Here is a 20,682-nt window from a genome sequence, read left to right on the forward strand (position 1 = left end):
ATGGTGAAATTGTTATGATTCGTATACTTATTTGTTTATTGAAAGAGATAGGCAAGAAAGACGGTTTTTTTTAGTGATAATCAATGCTCCAACATCACTCATTTGTTGGTTTTAACTATTCCTAAGATTATATTATAATTGTGCTACTGTTCTGCTTTTGTTGTCTAACACAGAACTTTCTGGCTGAGAGAGGTTTAGAAGCAACTGTAACAAGTTAAGCTGTTGTTAAGAAGCAATCATGTTATTGCTTTGTTACCATCAATTCTGCTTGTATAATTCCTGTAACACAGTACTTTCTGGTTTAGGCATTCGAAAAATGCTAGTCCATCATTCCTTGTCTGAAGATTGTTTTATGTATAATTAATTTGTTTGCAGACAGTTCTAGAATTGCTAATGAAAAACAGAATTTTCTGAATAAAATGTTAAAAATGAGCTCAATATCTAACAGACCCCGTTACGTGAAGACAGTTTTGGAATTTTCAGGGTTTTTAAAAACATTTTAAAGTAGTTTATGACTTTGATTTGTTCAAACAGGCTGTATTAGGATACTGCATATACAGAGATACCTATTATGATACAGGTCCAGCACCTACTATAGTATGGAGTCGGCTGATACTATAGTACATAGTTGGATGATATGTCTTATATTCTAGGAATGCATTTGTATACCCAGTACCTCCATTTGGAAGCTTTAATTTTGTGGTTATGTAACTTTAGCCACCTCTGCTTAAAGACAGCTAGGGTATCGAGGTGGCTAGCAGATTGAACCCTTTGTGAAAGTGATCCTTTAGGTTCTGTTCTGGGAGTTTGAAGTGTATGATTCTTTGTTGTTGGATTTACACTGCCAGATCTTTCTGCAGAAGGCCTATTGTGCAAGAGTTGCTGTTACAAAGTGGTTAAAAGCACTAAAACATCTCACAATTAAATATTACACTCTACAATGTATGGACTGAATTACTTTGTCTGAGTAAATTTCCAATGAAGACAATTTTAGGGTTAAAAATGTGAAATTAAAAGTACACAGCCAGTAAAAGAACGGATATGATCTTCAATTCCATTTTGATCCTCAGTAAGGCCAGTGTACCTGAAGTGCGTACTTTTATATTCAAAAATGCACACCTGTATAAACACGAAAACTATGGTGTCGTATTGACTAAAAGGATGTATAGTGTTGGTTAGTTAAACGTTATGTAACAGCATTTGACATATTCCAGTTTGTGTATATAAATGTATTTCGACTCGTAGTGGAGAACGTAAAAGAAGGAAAGGTTAAGGCCCTTGATCAGTAACTGGTTGTTCATCCAGTGAGGAAGATATGAAGAGATATGTTCTGTGGGTCAGTTTTGCTTGAGCTTCGTTTGATTGGCATTGTAGCTGTAGTCACCACGTCTTGATGGAGGATTTTATCCTATTCTAAGATTTAGGGATATAACTAAGATATGAAGGTGTCACTAAAAAATGCTGTTAACATGGGGTGTTAGTTGAGGGAAATCCTGACAGTATTGTGGTACAAGTTCATAGAGTCACAATTACTGACTTGAGGCAGTAGCAAGAACTGAGAGTCTTGCTAAATGTTCAATGTATATAAAATGTGTGTGTGAGACTTGGATAGTGACTAAAATCTTAGTTTGAATTAATATATAAATACATATTCAATTTTAAAGATTTTATGAAATCTAATTTACATATATGGCAATTATTTAAATAAAAATCTATTTATATATCTTTTTTTTTATTATTTATATTAGAATCTTTCATTTCCTCGACCTTTTGGATCAATAAAATAAAGTACTAATCAAGTACTACAGTTGATATAATTGACTGCTCCCCTTCCCTTAGAATTCTGGCCTTGTACTCAATAATTCTCATTTTAGGTATGAAAGTCACTTTTTATTTTAATAGAAAAAGAAATGTTGTTTTCTCATTCAATAGCTTTCCTATTTGCTCTGCGACTTGAAATTAATGTTGCCAATATCACACCTAGAAGTTATTTATGGAATCTATTTTTTGGGGGTTGAAACTCATTTCTTTTTTATTTGAGCATGAAGGCTGGAGTTATAAATGAAGGGAAAACTATGTTTTATGGCATCTCTCATGCCTTTCCCTTACAGTGAGGTATAAGAATATCTTTTCAAATATTCTCGTTCGTAGTAATCTGATGTTGACCATGCAAAGGACCAAAACGTGAAGTGCATGCAAGTGAAACACAAAGTCACGCACACAGAAATATACGTGTACATCTGTGATTTCATTTGCCTTCTATGAAAGTTGTTCACTGTGAGTGGTGTTGTTATTGTTGTTGTCAGGTCTCAAATGATCTGCTCACGTCATGCTTCCAAAAGACATGTGAAATGAGAGATCCGTTACTTGTGAAAAGGAAAAAAGAAAAGGAAGGGTTAGTGACAGGAAGGACATCCAGCTGTAAAATAATGCCTCAGTATATCTCACCCGTACTAGTATGGGAAAATAAAGGGAACATAAAAACGAAAAAACACAGATTTACACTCACACATATTATATACATATGCGTGTGTATATATATTCCTTTCTGCATGTTGTTGATGCTTATTGCTAAACCTCGCAAGTTGGAGATGGAAAAAGTGTTATCAACTTTATTGAGACATGGAATTCGGAGTTAGTGATATGCCACCACCACTCTCGCCATCGCCATCATAAATAGTAATAATATCAATAATGTATAACAACCAGCTATAATGAGGCAGATGTATGGCTTATGATACAGTATGTTATATTTGTTGATGTTATCAATCGCTATTGAGCAGAATCTCTCACCTGCCTATCACACCTGCCAACCCCATAATGTCATAAAATAAAAAAAAAAAATTAATCTGTGTCCTCTCAAGAAGCAGAAGAAAATCCTATTTTCGTTTTGGTTTTTTTTTTATATATAATTTTAAAATTTTAATTATTTTTTTCATTTTCACGTGTGCTAAACTTGCGCCTATCAGATGTTCCTGTCCATACCGTTAATGCATTAATTAATTAATAAAAAAACTCACCGAAAATATATTTAAAAGCTAAAAGAAAACCCACAAAAATATAAGTATGCTGCTGGTGTGCCCTTTGTTTTTTTATATATTGTTTCAGGCAGAGCCCTTTACTAGAGGATAAATGCTGACCCTTTGGGATTACATTTTATTTTGATTAATAACAGTTCAGAAAAGCAAATGTTCGTGTCTGTGTGTGTGTGTGTGCATGCGTGTGTGTGTGTGTGTGCGTGCGTGTGTGTGTGCGTGCATTGCTGGGAGATAAAAGCAATTATTGTAATGTTTAAGGGGCAGGACCCCTCGTTGCAGAAGTAAATATTTTCTTTAGGCACACCATCAGTTCCATTATAAACTAGTACTGCCCGTGTCAATGCCAGTTGGAGATAGGGAAGTCGCTTGATCAGCTCTAGATAGTAGCCAAAGTTCCCTCAAAAATAGCACCCTAATGTCTTCAGAGATGACATGATACGAATTATTTAAACTACAGATATACAAAAAAATAGGAAAAAATAAATAAAAAGGTGACCAGCTCAACAGTGGAATGCTTTCATGATAAGGTCTGTGCAGTAATCAGGCAAACATGGAAAGTAAACTATTAGTGTGCCGCCACCACATGTAGCCTCGTCAGTCTTTAGTGCTTTTAATGCTGCGTTTCAAGTGTATAGCCAGTCGTTTATTCTACGTCCACAAATACAGATGAGCAAATGAGCAATTGTTTTGAGAGATGCTGAGGTAGTGTAGTGTGCAAGTCAGGAGAAGAGGTGAACAGATGCATATATGATATATATATATGTGTGTGTAAAAATATACGTGTGTGTGTGACCTTGAATGCTCCAGTCTCTCCTTGTTTTCCTTACTGTGACTTTTCCCTTGGACAAAGTTATTCCTTTAGCACTCGGTTTCACTGTTCTTGATTAAAACCTGGGTTGTCTTTTCATATACATATACATACACCCATACGTGTATATATATATATATATATATATATATATATATATATATATATATATATATATATGTACACGTATGTATATACATGTATATGTACACGCATACACTATACCTGATTATTTTCTGACATTGCTAACATTTCGACCTTGATCTGGTTGTATCATTAGATTATCTTCACTGACTTTATCATACCAATATTTTATATATATATATATATATATATATATATATATATATATGCTTGAATATATATATATATATATATATATGCTTGAATATCAAATAATATAACTAAACCAGGTATTATTTGTTGGCCTGCCTTATTTAATAATCTGGTATGGTATCAATATTGAATACTGACAACTTTTAAAATATGTTAACACACAACAATACCATCGACTGGCCTGGTATTTCATATGAAAATTACTGCTGTGAAACTTTCGACACATGACACCTGCACAATTCCTTACCAATTCAAAGGATGTGATATGATTATTTGAAGTCTTCTAATCTGACAAATGAATATCAATACAAAACAACCAAACTTGGAAGATGTTGTTTCCAATTATCTCAAAAATGTACCTTGGAGTTCCATGTATTTCCGACGACAAACGCATTCATTTGAAGTCCGCGTGTTACTAAGGCAAAATTTATCTTTACTTCTCAGCCTTGTTTCATCTTTAAAAAATTACCCCATTTTTTGAATACGTTTTAATACTGCAAGGAATCAATGTATTGCCCTTGGAAGGAAAAAAAATGGCAAATATATATATGTCTATATCATTCTCTCTCTTTCTCGCTCTCCCAAGATACATATAATCTTAAGGAATATAATCTTCTCTCGGCAAGAAAAGAATGAAATATTGTCATATTTTTGATGGCTCCTTCTTCATATTTTCAATTTTACTTTTAATCATCTGGACAGAGATTCTGCGAGATTACAGGGGGAAAAATGAAAGAAAAAGGAAACTTATGAAATGGTAAAATGATAGAAAGAAAGAAGACAAAAAAATTGAAGACAGTTTGTTCTGAACTTGGTAAACAGTCGATATATGTATCTGAGTGACTCTTATTAACAGAAATGTGGATTCTTTGTGATTGTATCCGAAGTGAATAATTAATAAAGACTTTATATATTTTTAATCTTTTAAAACCAGAACAAGAATAAGAACAACAAAACTAAGACAGTAATATCATCAACAAAATATGTTTGATATTCTTAACATTTCTTCACATTTGTTGCTATGATCGATTAAGAAAAAAAATGCAAAAAAAAAATAATAATATAAAAAAACAATTATGATAATGATAATAATAATAATAATAATAATAATAATAATTCGAGGCAGGACGACTAAGCAACTCATTCAAATCTTTAGTCATTTCTGAAGAAGAACAAAAATTTTTTGGAACTTGGAAAAGATGTGTTTGGAACAGTTGTGGTGAGGGAGGAGATATCCTGGGTAGGATTTCAGAAATGACTACAGAATTTCATTGTTAATAATTGCTAAACTAAAAGAGAAAAAAATCAACAAAATACGAAACTCTCTCTCTCTCTCTCTCTCTTCCGTTTCTATCCATGTGTCATTGTTCCAGTTTTTCTCTTGTGTTCTTTGCTTTTACCATGATGATGATTCTCTTTTATGTCTTCTTATTTCCGTTTATCTTTTGATTTGGTTTAAGATGGCCACTACAAACTCATAAATGTCTTTTTTTCCTTTAATATTCCGGCAGAAGAAAAAAAAACCCTCAACAACAACAACAGCATCAAAACATTAACTGATTTATTTATTTATTGTTTTTAATATTATTTTCAAACAAAATCTTGCATGGCCTAAAGTTATAGATTAAGAGAATATCGAAGCAGTTTACCAAATCTTAGAAAACCAAGAAATACGAAACAAATGACAGGACATTTTGAATAAGAATGGGAAAAAAATGGTAATATAAAAATAAATAAAATTTAAATAAACCAACAAATAATAATAATAGTTATAATAAATTATTTTAATACCTTATTGTAGTTTGGTTCCCTCTAAATTGTGGTTCGTTAAAACGAATAGGACAGTTTTTATTCGTCCTAAGAATTGTATATTTTGAACTAATGCTTACGTCAAATAACAACGTCATTAAATACTGAAAGCAGAAAAGAATGAAAAAAGAATCCTGGGTCTTTAAATTGAAACCTTACCCAGAACCAACAAAATTATGAGATCAATTAATAGAAAATTTCCCCAAAAATTTAGCAAAATAAAAATGGAAAGATAAAAGGAAAAAAAAACTTAATATTTGTGAATTCCATTAGATTACGAATGTGCTCTTTGTAATCAACTTAGCTACATTGCGAAAATAAGGAATATAAGACAACTCCTCTCTCTATCTCTCCCTCTCTCTAATTTGTGATGACAAATAGTGGTGTCGTTTTTCCTTTCGTTTTTTTTTTCTCTGAAAAATTCCAAAGACTCATTGCTTGACTCACCATCAACAGTAGACATAGGTGTGAAAATATTTTTGCAACCAACTGTATTCCCCCCTCTCCCCACGTATAACAATTATTATTATTTAAGGCGGTGAGCTGGCAGAATCGTTGGCACGCCGGGCGAAATGCTTAGCAGTAGTTCGTCTGCCGCTGCGTTCTGAGTTCAAATTCCGCCGAGGTTGACTTTGCCTCTCATCCTTTCAGGGTCGATAAAATAAGTACCAGTTGAATACTGGGATCGAATTTATCGACTTGTCCCTTCCCTACAAAATTTCGGGCCTTGTCCCTATAATAGAAAGAAATATTCTTTTCTTCAAATAAAAATTTTGAAATAAACATAAAAATTATGAGAAAGATGTAGAAAAAATCAAAATATTTTGAAATTAACAGACACTAGCCTGGAATACAACAAGAAAAAAAAACAAAAAAACAACACAAAAGGCAATTTGGTTTCACTCCCCTTCCTAGTGAACTCTTCTTTTTGCTACATGATGGAGTATAACAAACTATTATAGACTTGTTAAAAATTTCTTTGACAGTATTTTTGTTTGTTTGTTTCAAGGCGTTTTCAGTAACATGGAAACCTCATTGAATAACTTAACTTGTATATGCTTCTTCTGTTTTTTTTCTTTTTTTTTCTTTCTTCTCTCAGCCAGTGTCTGTGATGAAAGTGTACATGGCTATTTTACACATATATGTGTGAATGTGTGTGCATAATTAAATATATATATATATATATATATATATATATATATTATATATATATATATATATATATATATGCGGTTCTCCACATGGCCGCAGTTAAATGACTGAAAGAAGTAAGATAATTAATATCATATATATACATATATATATATATATATATATATATATATATATATATATATTATATATATATATATATAATATATATATATATATATATCTATATATATATATATATGCGGTTCTCCACATGGCCGCAGTTAAATGACTGAAAGAAGTAAGATAATTAATATCATATATATACATATATATATATATATATATATATATATATATATTATATATATATATATATGTGTATATATTAATATGTGGTAATATATAAATATGACATATATATATAATGCGTGTGTGTGTGTGTGTGTGTGCATCTGTCACAAAATATCAGCATTCTATTACGCGTTGCGTATGGAAGGGTTTGTCAAAATTCGAAAATTTATCTCTCTCTCTTTCTCTATCTCTATCTATCTTTCTATCTGTCAATTTATCTTTCTTTCGGCCTCCCTAAACTAGGAATTCATATTGTTATTAAACTAGGCAGCAAATTATGCAAAATGAATCTAGTGAAGAATTTCAAAATTATAAGGCTTGGGGTAAATTCTAAGATGCGAAATACCTGTGGTGAAATTTTCATTTTTTTCCTTCCTTTTATTTTTAGGTTGTTGCCAAACTTCGAATTGCTACCGAACTAAATCGCACCCCCACACTCTCCCCCTCTTTCTCTGTCCCGCCTGTCTCTGTCATATGTATATATGGCATATGGATAAATAAATACCTCTTAGGAACATTTCTTTAGAGCTGCACCCTAAATTTTCTAAGTAAGTATGTAAACAAAATGAAAGTAAAGAGCAGTTCGAAATCTTCGATTGTAACGAAAACATATATTTCAATTATTATAGGGAAATTTACAATTTTATTTTTGCAATGTGCAAAACTTTACACAAAGAAAAATAGGAAAAAGCCCAAAGTTTTTCATTGAAAAATAATAAGTTTTCTTGAAAAAATCTTCAGAAAGGAACTAATTTTTAAAATATATTCATTTGAATTATTTCAGTGTTTCAGAGAAGAGAGAGAGAGGAGGGATAAATAATTTTAAAAATAGTTTTTTAATACTTTCAGTTTTATCGAAAAGTTTGACAACGTACATCTGTCCAATATTGCGAATCCTTTATGATTTACGTATGTACATATAAAAAGACGAAATGGCATTTAAACTTACAGACAGCCAATAAGAACAATAATATGCATTTCTGGTCTTTAAATAGCATATCTAGAGTTTATATATTAATTATAATATTTATATTTACTTTGTGCTGTGATAGGTTTTATATCCAGTCGTCATCAGGTGTCTTCATTCTGGATGAATTTATATATCGTTTCCCAGCTTGAATCTGATATAGAACCCTTTATTTTCTATCCTAAGGATAATCAGAAATTATACAAATACAAATAATTGAGCCGTAGATATAAATACTGAATTTTTTCCCTAAATGTAGCGTTAATAAACCTTAAAATTAATCTTATTAACGCTCCTTTATCTCAGATATTATTAACAGCCACTTATCTGAAGCGGTTAACTTAAAGATGATCTATCTATCTATCTATCTATCTATCTATCTATCTATCTATCTATCTATCTATCTATCTATCTATCTATCTAATCTAGTCTGTTTAGTCTTTAGCTCTATCTCTAACGTTAGAAAGGATTTAATCGAGGGATTACCTTCATCTTAGAACTTTAGATTTCAGATTAATGAACGTGGAAAAAGGGCCAGATTATATATATGTGTGTGTGTATGTATACATACATATATATATAAACACACATATACATATATGTATGTATATGTGTATATATAAGTTCTCTTTAATTTAATGTGTTGCTGCAATGTCAGGAAGTAGTACTTAGTGTTTAAAAGGAGAAATTCTTATCCTTTTAGTAAAGATATTCTGTGTTCCGTTTCGTTAGAGTGCTGTATTATTCTCTCTTGACCTTGAAACAATGAAAACTTTCCTTTCTCGAGGAAAGAACTGAAAAGCAGAAAAAAAATAAGACATGATCTTTTACTTCCGCTGGATTTCGAATTTACTCTAAGGCTTGTGGTCTAACTCCTTGCTTTGGAAAGATCTATTTAGTGACCCAGCATACCGGAAAGCATATTGCGGGGATTTTGATAGGGCAATCTGTGTGCATCTCTGCAGACATTTCTTTCTTTTAAGCCTTCAGCATTGTGTGTGTGTTTAACGTTCTGTTTTGTCATCCACAAGCATAATCAATCTATACAGTGTGGTTAACTAAGGGTGATGATAAATATATATACATGTATGTATATATATTGTATATCTATGTGTATGTATGTATATATACGTATATCTGTGTATATATGTATATGTGTATATATATGTGTGTATATATATATATATGTATATATATTATATACATATAAATGTATATATATGTATGTGTATATATATATGCGTATCTATATTTATATATATACGTATATATATATATGTATATATATATATGTATATATATATATATATATGTATATATATATATGTATAATATATATTATATATATATATATATATATATATATATATATAGATATAAATATATATGATAGAACTGACGACTCGTTCTAAGTGATATGGAGAATGTTTCCAACGACCAATTATCTTCGTAGTTAAAAGCTCTCGTTTTTAGAGAGAAAGGAAGAGAGAGTGAAAATTACGCAAAATTCATGATAGGAATTTAAACGCGACAATCTACTTTTGCGTATCGCGTGTTGTTTTAAGAATTTATAAAATAACCGATTCGTTTATCGGATATTCTGATTTTGAAAAACCTGATTCATCATGAATTCCAAGCCGTCTTGGAGCCAATTGTTTGGATACGTCTTTCAAGCATGATTCGTATTCAAGAAGTTTGTCAGATGAAGTATCTCGTTGACAAAATTTCAGCTATAATTTTCGTGGTTGTCGTGGTGGAACTGGATACACAATATTTTAAATTAGTTGATACAAAGAAAGGATCGGAATCGCAGATATCTTTGTGAAAAATCGTATGCTGTCTAAAGCGACGCAATATCGTTATTCTTTTTTTTTTCAGTTGAAAAGCCATATTTTTTATTTATTTTAATTCCACTTCAAGAAAACTCATTTTTATGAAAAAAAAAAAAAAGAATCTGAAAATATTCTGCAAAAAGACAAAACGAAACTTTCGGCTTATATGTCTTTAATTACGATGACGACAAATATGTATTAAAATCCCTTCCACCCCTCTCCCCTCCCTCCCATTTTTTCTGAAAGGAACCATTAATCTTTGACTCTACAAGAGGCACCAGGGAGAATATTTTTTACCCTTCAAACATATTGATATTCGTCAAATATATATAAATATAAAAAAAAGAACAGCCAAAATCTTCAAATACCTTGTGGTGTCTTTTAACTTCCATTTGTGCTCATCAAATATGGCTTCCATTCTAAAAAAGTAAACATCGCATACTATTATTATTATTATTATTATTATTATTACTTTATACTCTTGACGTTCGTGAGTGTGTTCGTGTAATTAGTTGTGAAATATTTAAACTGAACCACCGGAAATAAACAGAAATGAGAATGGAACAACATTCTTGGACAGAAACTTAAGACAAACGAATATTTATATAAACTCTATACGTAGAACAAAACAACTTGGTAACTAAGTCATAACTTGAAAACGAATGTATTTCAAAATAATGGAATGGTTAAATACTTTACAAAGCGCAGGCTTTGAGGCCTACACTCTCAATTTTATTGAGTTTCACTACTATTAACTACTAATACAACTAATGATACCGCTACGAGACATCGTTGTAGTAGTTTACCAATAGCTATAACTTTTCTTCGTCTTCTTGAAGTAATCATATCGGGATCTATGATGAAAAAGAAGTCGAGGAAAAGTGGCTACAATTTTTTTTTCACACTTCGAAATACTTCCTTTTTAGTAGGAAGTTCGAAAACTGTTGTTGTCTTGGCATTTTAAAAAGTTTCTTGCAGTCAGCTGCGACTGTAAATATCTTTTTGATGTTGAAGACTGAAACCCGTATGAAGAAACTAGAAGACATGAGATTAAAATGTCTTTGAAAATTAAGGTTCCCGCTATATTGATATTTTCTGATTGGAAATTCGATTGCAATTCAAGTCAATGCTTCTAGCATTAAATGCATATAACACGGGCCATTGGTTTACGTGGCCTCGACTGTGTCAAAATAAAATCGCGTTGTAAATTGTCATTTTATCTACATGGACACCTACTAAAAGTGGTTTCAATGTCGATATTCAATCTGTATAGTGCAAAGTTACTGTCGCAAAGCGATCTTGCTTCATAAGGAATCTTGAAATGCGTAGTGCAGGATCGTGACCAATATAGGCTTTTGTATGTAGAACGAGGTCACTATTACATACAAACATTCATACTTATACATATATATATATATATATATATATATATACGTGTGTATGTATGTATATATGTATAAACTCCATTCGACACGAGGGCAGTAAAAACGTAGGAAATTATGTTTGGTGGACTGATACATGTAGTTGTCAGCGTGGGGAACCGAATGGAAGAACGTATTGCGAAACTGATATACAAGCGCTTCGTCAATAAAATAGTCTCCCTGTCCAGTCGGCTTGACTGTTTGGTGGCTCATCATGCTGCTATGTCATTCCTTCACGAACCATACCAGAGCACACTCCATGGTAGGATTTTTTTTCGCTTCAAATAACTGCAGTGTATATTCTAATACCCACATTGATAAATAATATGTTTTAATAACCATATTTTTAAAGATTTCCGCCAACTCTCATATAGAAATGGGTGATATCGAAAATGTCTTCTGCAGTGTGTCCGTGTATATATATATATATATATATATATATATATATGGTGGAAGAAGTAGAAAGATAAATATTTTTTTCAATGTATAGATAAATACTAAGCAGTATATATATAAAGGATAAAATCCTTTTTTCTTTTTAAAGCAGAAAAATTTGTCGGCAGCCAAATACTGCGTTCTACGTTCGTAGGTTTACCCGGAGTTTCTGCTGTACTCCTCATGGTTGACTGCCAAAAATTCTTCTGCCTTAAAAAGAAAAAAGGATCTTATCCTTGATATATATATATATACTGTTCAGTATCTATGCGTTCAATAATGTTTATCTTTCTACTCGTTGTACTATACATTTCAACGATTCGAAAACAAACTTGTAATACAGCGTAATATATATATATATATATATATATAAATATATATATATAATATATAGATGTGTGTGTTGTGTACTACATCTGTATCGTTACTCAGTGCTGTAATGTCTAACTTGTGAGTAGACGGTACGGCACTGTACTATTTCTATATTGCGTTCTACGGTGGTAAGTTTACCCGGAGTTTCTGCTGTGCTCCTTGGTAGCATATCTCGCAGAACTTCAAACTTTGGCTCTGTTTCAAACGGAAATATATGTTGCCGTGATGGCCGCTTAAATATACATACATACATACATACATATATATATATATATATATATATTATATAATATATATATATATATAATATATATATATATAATATATATATAAATATATATATATATACACACACACTCACACACATACACACACATATATATACACATACATTTATATACATGCATATGTTCACCTCATTAATTTGCCAAATTTTACCGTTTTAATATCATTAATATTTTTTTTTACAATTCTTTCGTAACAAATGTTTTTCCGGCATCTTTTCTCATTTGTCATGTAATACGAAGGATATCGGAATAATGGCGTCAGCGGATCAATCCCATCGGAATTTTCCCACCAGTTCCATACCATCATCATCATCGCCACCACCACCACCATCATCATCATCATCATCATCATCATTATTATTATTAATATTATCATTATTATTTTAGTTATTTTCATTCTGGAATGTCAAGGCGGTAATCTAGCGTTAGTACGTCGGACAAAATGCTTAGCAGCATTTCTTTCGGCTCTTTATGTTCTGAACTCAAATTCCGCCGAGGTCGACTTGACCTTTCGTTCTCCTGAAATCGATAAAATAAGTACCAGTTAAGTACTGGGGTCGTTAAATTCGACTTTCCCCTCCCCTCAAAACTGATGGCCCTGTGCCAAAATTTTAAAACATTATTATTAATATTATTAATAATAGTATTATTATTAATATTATTAATAATATTATTATTATTAATATCATTATTAATAGTATTATTAATGTTATTATTATTATTTTTATCATTATTATTATTATTATTATTATTATTATTATTATTATTATTATTATTTGTATACAATGACACATGCCGAAATACACATTACTTACAGACATATTCACATTTAAATTATAATAAAAATGGGTTTTTTTTCTTCAATTTTCAATCTTTTATTTTTATTATTAATATTTTTCTTTGTGGGTGTAAAAAAACACTAAAAAAAAAAGAAAAACAACAAACAATTCTGTCTAGGAGAAAGGAAGTGAACGAGCGATAAAAAAAAATTTAAAAAGTAGCGTGACACGAGAACTGCCATAGAATTCTTGCCAGGTATTTCACCATTTCATCAGCTAATTTTCTGTAGACACTAGTTCTTGTTTCTGACTTCAGATTAAACACTTCATACAAGAACTACGTTTTAGTTGCATAACCACAAACTGGAATCTATAACAATGTATTTATTACATGTGCGATATGATCTCATATATATATATATATATATATATATATATATATTATATTATATATATTATATATATATATATATATATTATATATATATATATATATATATATATATATATATAGATACAGGTCAGAACAGAGGGAGGAAGGTGGGCTAGTCGGCATGGGCTATTGATTTTGAAGTGGCCTACTCCACCTGTTAGAATCAAAGAAATCAGACTTTGGTAAGGAATTACCATTTATTCTTCTTTCTCTTCTGAATCGTTCTAGTTCTCTCGTACTGTTCTGTTCCTTGTATGTCTATCATATACACCACATGCAAAGATATTATTTATTGTACTGAAATACTTAAAAAAACTGTTGTTTGGGGTTGTTGTTTTTTTTAAAATAAGGCCCATGTTTTTTATCCGGCCTGCGTCTATTTCCAGCCTTGCTTTTTTTTTTAATATATGTTTATTATATCAAAAGATGACGATAGTTTACTCAAATTTTCGCCTCGTGGCAGGGGCTATTCATGATGGTTGGGAACAGCTCAGCCTAGAAGGAATCTCGGAGGAGACTGATACTCGACTTTTGATTTAATGCACATACATCCACTGTATTGAGTTCTCTGTCGGACTTATGTCTGCAATATGTAAAATATGTCTTACAACTCCCGTATCACCACACACATCCACACATTCACTCACACACACACATATATATATATATATATTATATATATATATAATATATATATATATATATATATATATTATATATATATGCATATATGTGTGTGTACATGCATATATGGAAGTATATACTTGCAGAGGAATGCATGTATATATGTATACATATATATATATATGTACATATATATATATATATATATATATATATATACATACGCATATATATATATATATATATATATATATATATATATACATATTTATATATATATATGCATACATATATATACACACATATATATGTACATATATATACATATATTACATGCGTGTGTATATACATGTGTCTTTGTATAACAGGCACACGTACAGAAAGGAGATAGTCTAAATATATGAAATATATGTAAAGTTTATTTACTTGTTGGAATTTGCTCTGTAGCTACTCCGACTTTCACATAGCTGTTTGCATTGCTTCAGGCGAGAAACCACTCACAAGCAAGACGCAACGGAACAAATTATCAGCTTCGAACCAACAACTTTAATCAATTAACAGTACTCGGCTTAATACGGTTTATCACCCACTTTGCTATTATGTTCTCATACTGCAGGTGTCCCTGAGCATATTCTTCTGTTCTTTATATGTATGTCAGTACGCATGTGTATATATATATATATATTATATATATATATATATATATATATATTATATTATATATATATAAAGTATGAATATGTATTTGAGTACTCGATTCTGTAAAGGGTTGTCGAAGTAAAGATTACTCTAAATCATAAAGGTTTATATCCATCACTTATTCTAAATTAATTTAATTAATTAATTAAATTTGTTAGCTAAATAAGACAGTCATAAAGGTGTCTGATGCTTATCATACAACCACACCGTAGACCGTAAAAGAACAAGCAACTGGACGATGTCGTTTTGAATTCGTTGACTCTCATCAGTAATTAATGCAAAGCGTTGCTGTCCTGTTTGTTTCAGAGATCTGCTTCTTTAGTTGAGTTGGTGATATATTTTCACATAAGAAATTCGCAACGGAAAGTCGCTAGAAGACGTTAACACGTGATATAAGAAGAACTGGCTCCCGATTTAAACCTATCTCATCGATAGTGTGCTTCAACAACAATGTATCGAAATATTACCTAAAATATGATGGTAAGTTGATAGAAGATGGTAGAACGAATCGACTAATTTAACGTATATATCTAAAATCTCACTTGGTTGTTTTGCGTCCCGCGTTTAAAATACGCTATGTTGTTTCGATTTTACCTTTCATTTTCCACTCCCAAAGTCAATAAAAATAAGATAGCAATGTTTATATCATTTGGTTAGAGCCCCCTTCCATTCAGTTGGCTAATTTCCTTATCTAGAAGTACCAGTAATATACTGCTTTAGTGGAGGACCTCTGTTCAATGGGATATATTTATTTATAAAGTGCTGGTAATACGCTGCTGTTCGGCTGGAGTGCCCATCGAATGATAACTGAAGGGAAGGTTACGTTCGCAGTCCTACACACCCTTCAGCAGGTGGGACAGTCATGGCTGGGATACTTTTGGTTGTAGGTTTGTTTTGACACGAACATGGGAGCTAAATAGTAACACATCCGATTTTATATAAGAATATACGAGGATGAATCTCTTCCGAAAGACACACACCGGAATTATATATAATTAAAAGTTCTGTTTTATTTCGTCTCTGAGATAACGTTTTAGGCTCATGAGTTAAAGAAAGAATAAATCAGATTTAAAATATTATTAAATAAAGTACATAAAATAGAAAAGAAAAAAGTAGAATGTGAGGAACAATTTAACCGTTTTAGATTACTAGTAGGCATCAATGTTAATATGGTTCTATCTTGCCTACCCCATTCTCAGAAATGAGAACTTATCAATCGCCTAGAATTAACCAGAACTGATCATAGTTTTTGACGGCAGAGACGAAACCATATTTTATGTTATTTACGTAACATCTTATTTAATAAAAAAAAAACGCCTCAGCATTTTTTCTTTTCTTGTTTTCAAATGTTTTTTTTTAAAGATTTGGTAATTTTCACTCAGAAAAAAATATCTGCTAAATCGAATAAAAATACACATCTATTAGATTATTTAAAATGTTAACAATTCAGTAGAGAAGCCTGTGGAAGATTTTAAAGGAACATCTCTTTTACATAGACTCACGAGCTAATATGACGCACCTCAATTTTGGCAAGCTCTTTCTTGAACTATCGCTTCTCAGTAACCAAACGATGACTCCGTGCTAAAAAAAAACACGACCTAATTTTCTTGGGCAAGAAAACCTCCGTCGGTTAAGCTGTCAAATGCGATTGACTTCAATTTGAACACTTTCGCTCTCAAAATGTTGAACTGTTACTGAGTTTGATGGAGTCATACTGACCGTCTATTACACCTACGCTCTCTACTTTATTCAATTCTATTTCATCTTTTTATAACAGTAATGCAAGAAACGGGTTTTCTTTTCCGATTGTATCATTGTTACGCTATGTTAGATCGGGAGGTCGGCCATATTTTGGTCTCTTCAAATCCGAGTGCTGTACCAAAGAAGCTTCTTTCACCGCTCATCATAATATGACGAAATGTAAAAAATATTTTTACGACAAATAGGTCCACAGGCTTCCTAAGTCACGGTTTTATAGCATCTTTAGCAGTCACCTTCATATGGCCCTAAGACTTCTTCAACCCCTTCCAAATGAACTAAATTGGAAGCCGATGGACACTTCCGTTCCCAACCAAAAACATGAATATTTTACCCTTACTCACGACATTCCTGCCCCTTTTAAATTATATTTGGCAATGTGGATAAGAAATTAAGACAAAGGGGCTGGTTGTAAAGGCCGAGTGAATATATAGATTGTAAGTTGAAGTCCACTATGGGCGTTTATTGGCAGGATTCTAAAATCTCTCTTTACAGAAATTCCATGAATATATTTGATTAAAAGGCCAGTCAGACATACCACACGCTTATATATATTCATCCTTGATCACATGGTCGAAACCAGTTGATTCCATTTATGAGCGCTAGAGTGACAAAAAGAATTATGATAGAAAGCATGCCGCAAGACCAGATGTCTGCTTCAAGTCTTCGATACAGTTTCCCTTCGTGCCTGGAGTGTAAATCAACACCGCTGCTAATGCTGACAGTAGAGGAATAGTAGATACCTCAGAATATAGTTTTTTCCCCAGTTCTCCCTCTATATAAATCTCTGGCGGTTTTCTGCCTAAATTAGAAATATAGAGAACCTCTCTATGACAGGTTTGGGTAAGCTCTTTTTGGTAACGGGTCACACGGTTGAAAGAGTAATTTAACAAACTTCGCAAAAAGTACAGGTTACACTGTGTATTAAAGTTGGCAAATTATAAAGATTTGAGCGGGAGATGGCGAGAGGGAATGAGAGAGAAGGAAATGAAACTTGAGATCATAAAATGCGACCGTTTACGCATAAAACGTAAAGAGTCAAACGTGGCTGAGTACCGTAGGTTGCAAATAACCTTTCTAGGCAGTCATGGGACTTTAAATAGCAGCTAAATCACCCTTAAAATTCCACTCTTTCGGTAGAACATGTTCGGTCATGGGCCAGCTCGATGAAGAGGAAGTGAGGGGGAGGGGAAGAGTTGAAAGTTAATAACAATCACCACCGGCAACAACGCCATAATTACAACAACAATCACCAACAACCAACTAATTACTTCATTTATTAAGGGCTGCTGCTGTTGCTTAGATTAATTATGGTTAATTCAATAACTGAGTTGTGAACCTCGATATCGCAAGTTCGAATTTTAGTAGAAACGTTGAAATAACAATAAAAATGAAAAGATATATTTAAATTTACCTTTCTGGGTTGATTCGGTTTCTTTTCGTTGTTTTTGAGTACCAGTCATAGTTGGTAGATTTAGTGGACTCTTAGCCACCCTCCCGCCTTCCCTAAATATATAGACTTGTGTGAATGTTAGAAATCATTGCATCTTTTTCAGTCTATTTGTCTGTCTGTCTGTGTGTTTGTCTGTAGATCTGAGTGCCGTCCACAAGAGGATACGGGACATTGACGTCAAAGGCAGATGGAGAGAGGAAGGAGACAAAAAAAAAAAAAAAATAAAGATCCTTCCAAAGAACAGGAATAAGAACACGCAGGTCTATTATTGGACACAAGCAAATCATGAACTAAACTAACAAACAAATAAAATAAAAAGAAACATTCCAAGTGTGTATGTGGGGGGATATTCAGTAAAAATAATAAAAGCAACATAAACCGCATTGGCTTCTGAACTCTCGATTATTATTATTATTATTATTATTATTATTATTTGAAATGGCAGAATCGCGAGAGCTTTAGAAAAAAAAAGAAAAAAATGCCTTGTGGTATTTAGTGGTAGTCACTTAACGTTTCTGACTTCAAATCTCGCCTAAGTCAACTTTGCCTCTCGTCCGGTCGATAAAATACAAAAAAAAAAAATACCAGTCAAAAAGCAGGTATCGGTTTGATCGCTTCTACCCCCATTCTAAAAATTACGGCCTTGTGCTTTTCAAACAAATAGCATAAATCATCATCATCATCATCATCATTATTATTATTATTAAATGGTGGCGAGACGAGATAGAATCTGTAAAGTACCGGACAATATGTCTTTCCATATTTGGTTACGTCCCTTTACGTTCTGTGTTCAAGTCTTCGCGCAGGTTCGACTTTTGCCTTCTCATCCTTCTGCGATCTATAGAAAGAAAAAATTGAATTAAGAAAAAATAACAATAAATGAAGTACTGGTCAAAAATAGAATTAAGAAAAGAAAAAGTAAATGAAGTACTGGCAATCGACCATACACTCCCCCTCCCCTCAAAAGTTTTGGCCTTGGGCCTAAATTAGAAACAGTTATTATCATCACCACTACCATCATCATCATCATCATCATCATCATCATCATCATCATCATCATCAGGTATCTCTCTTTCATTACCATTATCATAATGGGAGTGAAAGATGTAGCACAAAAGAGTTAAGCTGCTCGTTCACCGATTTAAAAAAGAAAATCCTTGGATATGGCTATTTTATTTATGTTGGTAATTTTATTAGAAATTCATTATCGCTAATCTCACTTCACTATAAATATATCAACTCTTTAAAGCAAACTATTTGGTCTTGCCTAAAACAAAAAAAAAAAAGAGGAAAAATTAACGGGGAGAAACCATAATTAGAAACGAGAGCTGAAGAAAGACCAAGTGGAAAAGAGGTCAAGCCGAATTGAGGACGGGACGCGAGTTATTAATTTTGATGCCCTTGAAAAAGGCATAAATATTACAAATTCTCAATTTTCTCATTTTTCTTCTTAATAAAAAAAAAAAGAAAATGATAGCTTTCTTGCGTCTCACAAAAAGATAAAATAAAGAAAATAAAAAAAAAAAAAGAATCAGAGAGAAAAGAAAGAAACTACTTTTAGCAGTTCAGTATTTGAAAGCGACCTTATTGACAGGCTGTGATATAGGTTACGATATAAGTTGCGATACAGGCTATGATAATGGCATCTAACTTCATATGAGAGACACTATTTTGTTTTTACTCATTTAATACCATTTCATAAAATAGATTATATATATATATAGTATTGATATTTATATGACAGAATATGAATATCGTATGAATAAGAGCGAGAATATGTTTAGTCTGTGCAATGAAATTTTTAGTTCTTTTTAGTAAACGGTTTGGTTTAGAATTTATGTATGACCAGCGCCCTCACAGTGACGTGGGGTCGACTGAAGCAACTACATCCCTACCTCTATCAATATAAATACGAGCATAATTATTATGAATCTTATGATTAAAGTTCTTACTATTATTAAGAACTTATTAAGTAGAGAACCTATTATAATTAATAATAATAATAATTACACATTTTTTTTTAAATGACGAAATTTTGAAAAGGAAATGGTTAGATTTTCAAATGTCTCCTATTACTGCTTCATATACGCATGCGTACATAAATACATGCATACACATTTCTACACACACACGCTCACATATTTGT

Source organism: Octopus sinensis, linkage group LG14 (genome assembly GCF_006345805.1).
Source record: "Octopus sinensis linkage group LG14, ASM634580v1, whole genome shotgun sequence".
Classification (NCBI taxonomy): Eukaryota; Metazoa; Mollusca; class Cephalopoda; order Octopoda; family Octopodidae; genus Octopus; species Octopus sinensis.